Genomic DNA, 3,267 nt, shown 5'->3' with positions numbered 1-3,267 from the left:
ATTATAAATATGTTTATTGTTTATATTTTGTATGACTACCTGTCATATGAAAGACACAAAAAATGATAAATATATTATAATTATATCCTTACATATAACTTGTTAAAACATGTGCTAACGTGAATTTTTTTTTATCACTTGTTGGTGGTTACTAGTTTATCTTTCTTGTTTTTGTCAAGGATTATTTTTGAGAAGTGAATTGGTGAGGAATCAAATATTTTACATTCTTGTTTCAATTTGGTTTCTCTGTTTTCGGTGAAAACTCTATGGTTCACGTCAATTAGTGAAACTACTTCTACCATTATTTCTAGTTTTGTCCCAAAAAATTAATATTTTTTTTCTATGCTTCCACATAAATGAATTAATTCTTTATTAGGCTATAGTTAATATTTGTTGATTTTCTTTTAATCATCTGTTATTTCATTCAGGCAATCTCTCCATCTCTTTCTCTCTTCTATTATCCTCTTTCTTTTTCGTGTTATATCCTCTCTCACCACCGACACGATTCAACGATCGTGGTCACTGTTGTTTCCAAAAAGTGTGGTTAGTACATATCTGTTCGATATCGGTCCAATAAAGACCAGATAGGGCAACTTCCAGTCTTTTCCGGCGTTCTTGGCCCATTTTTGGCTACCTCTATCCATTTATGGCGACCTCTATGGACATTCAACAACCTACAACCACTTCAATAATGTAACACCCCGTATCCGAAACGAAAACTGAATTAAATTCATTGAACTCCAATAGTGAACTTTAAGAAAGTCTGAACTGTAACACCCCGTATTCAAAACACACCAAAAATGCAGATTTTGAGAAGTTGCAGGTGCAACCCACGGTTGCCATCAACGGACCGTAGGTCAAACCATGGCCCGTGCTGGTGGTCTGTGATTTACCACTGCAACCCCTCCCCAAACCAGCTTAGAAAGTTGGCTAAGTCCCGACTCACGGACAGACCCACAGTCCGTAGATCAGACCATGGTCCGTGGTCTGGGTCCGTGGATCGAGACTTCCCTTACCCACCCTCTGACACAAACTACCGTCAACCAGCACGGACCGTCATTCGATGCACGGTCCGTAGGACTGACCGTAGATTAGGGTCAGCAGCCAGTTAGTTGAACATTGTTGATGGATCAACTTCAGATGGTCATAACTTTTAGCACAAAAGGAATAATGTGTCATATGACCTATGATATGATATATAATTGAATTATCTTTCCAACTCCACCGAGTTTGCTAAATTCCGACCTCCGAGTAAAAGTTATGCTCGTTTTAGTGAAGTCCTGTCGGGCAGACTTGACCTACGGACCCAATCGACGGACCGTAGATTGAGTGACGGACTGTAGGTCCAATCCATCAGTCACTCCGACAATAGTTAAGTCAGGGATCTTTTGGTCCTTTACTATTTCGTTTAACCCCTAAGGTACGTCGTTTAGACCCTAAATCATGAGGTTTTAGTCAGTTTAAGCCTAGAAACATAACTAGAACTTACCTTAGTCAAAATCATTAATCAAAACTTAGAAAATTAGAATCAAGAAAGGAGAAAAAGGGCAAGAACCCTAGTTCAAGAACGCAGCAAGGTTCCTTCAGTTCCAGCCTCAAAATGAAAGATTTCTCCGTGGAATTCGTCACCAGGTATGTGGGATTTCACTAGTGGGTTCCTTTCACCCATTAGGTCCCTAGAATTCAGTCAGATTCTTGATTCCATGATTATGAACAGACCTAGGATTTCTAGAATTTCAACAGATCATCATGAATTAGTTATTTAAATGTTCCAAATCAGATTATCATGTTATTTCTCAGTTTATTGCATGAATTCCAAAACCCTAGCTATGTATTTCTTTAGTTCTTGAATTACACATGCTAGGTCAGATATTTCAGTATTCAGTTATACATGCCTCAGTTTATGAATGCATCATTATCAGATTAATTGTTGCATTCTCAGATTGCATGTTCAGTTCGAGCTATCCCGTATTTATAGAAATTCAGTCATAACCAATTAACTACTTAATTCATTGGGAGTAGCATAATACCGTGTTGGACTAGGGTTCAGGGTACCCATATAGTCCCAGAACTACAACCCACGTAGGTGTTGTTCCCCTCTGTGGGCAACATCAGTTTAGTGATCACGCCAGCATGCCTCTATACCTCTGGCAGGGTATATTAGGTCCTCTCGATGTGGCGTATACATCGGACTCCACATTTAGCTCATGTGGTTTTACTGTCGATTATTAGTAGCTCCCACAATTCAGTCATACTCTATTGCATTGACCACATTTACAGTTCATTCAGTATTCAGTCAGCATGTTATAAATTGGTCATTGCATTCAGTTAGCTCAGTATTCAGTATCTACATCATGTTCAGATTATTTCATTGATTTATTGCTTTGTTCAGTTATATGTTCTTTCAGCTTTACTCTATTCTGCATGCTTAGTACCTCTCAAGTATTAACGCATACGTGTGCTACATCTTCTCGTGATGTAGGTTTAGGTTCTCAGAATGCGATCCAACTTTTGGCTCAGAGTATGACCAAACAGAACAATTAGCGGGTTCCAGTTCAGGCAAATGCCCATGATGGATAAGTGGCAGCTAGAGTTTGAGATTTTGTTAGGATGAATCCGCCAGATTTTTTAGGGTCACAAGTTGGTGAGGACGCACAAAACTTCATTGATGAGGTTAGGAAAATCTTTGGAGCGATGCAAGTGATTGGTAATGGTAGGGTTGAGTTGGCATCCTACCAGCTTAAGGATGTGGCTCACATATGGTACACTCAGTGGAAAGGCAACATGGACTACTTTTTCTTTTGTAAGTCCCTTTATAGCAGTAATCTTAGGTGTCAGTCTAGAAACTCTCTGAGAACCCTTCTCAGTCTCTACTCCAGTCGGTGACTCAGTTATAGCTAGACAGGTATACAAAAAATTTCATGTCACAGTCTCTCAGAAAGTCACCTCAGCAAATCTTGTAGAGTTAGAAATGGTACATTTCGATATCATTCTAGGCATGGATTGGTTACATTCTTGTTATGCCTCAGTCGATTGTAGAACTAGAATTGTTCGTTTTCAGTTTCGAGACGAACCAATCCTAGAATGGAAGGGTAGTAGCTTAGCGCCTATGGGTCGATTCATTTCTTACCTTAAGGCCAGAAAGATGATCTCTAAGGATTATCTCTATCATCTAGTTCGGGTTAAGGATTCTAGTTCCGAATCCCCAACTCTTGAGTCAGTCCCTGTTGTCAATGTGTTTCCAGAAGTGTTCCCAGAAGATCTTCC

Source organism: Solanum tuberosum, unplaced genomic scaffold (assembly GCF_000226075.1).
Source record: "Solanum tuberosum cultivar DM 1-3 516 R44 unplaced genomic scaffold, SolTub_3.0 scf00426, whole genome shotgun sequence".
Lineage (NCBI taxonomy): Eukaryota > Viridiplantae > Streptophyta > Magnoliopsida > Solanales > Solanaceae > Solanum > Solanum tuberosum.
This window is presented reverse-complemented; position numbering follows the sequence as displayed.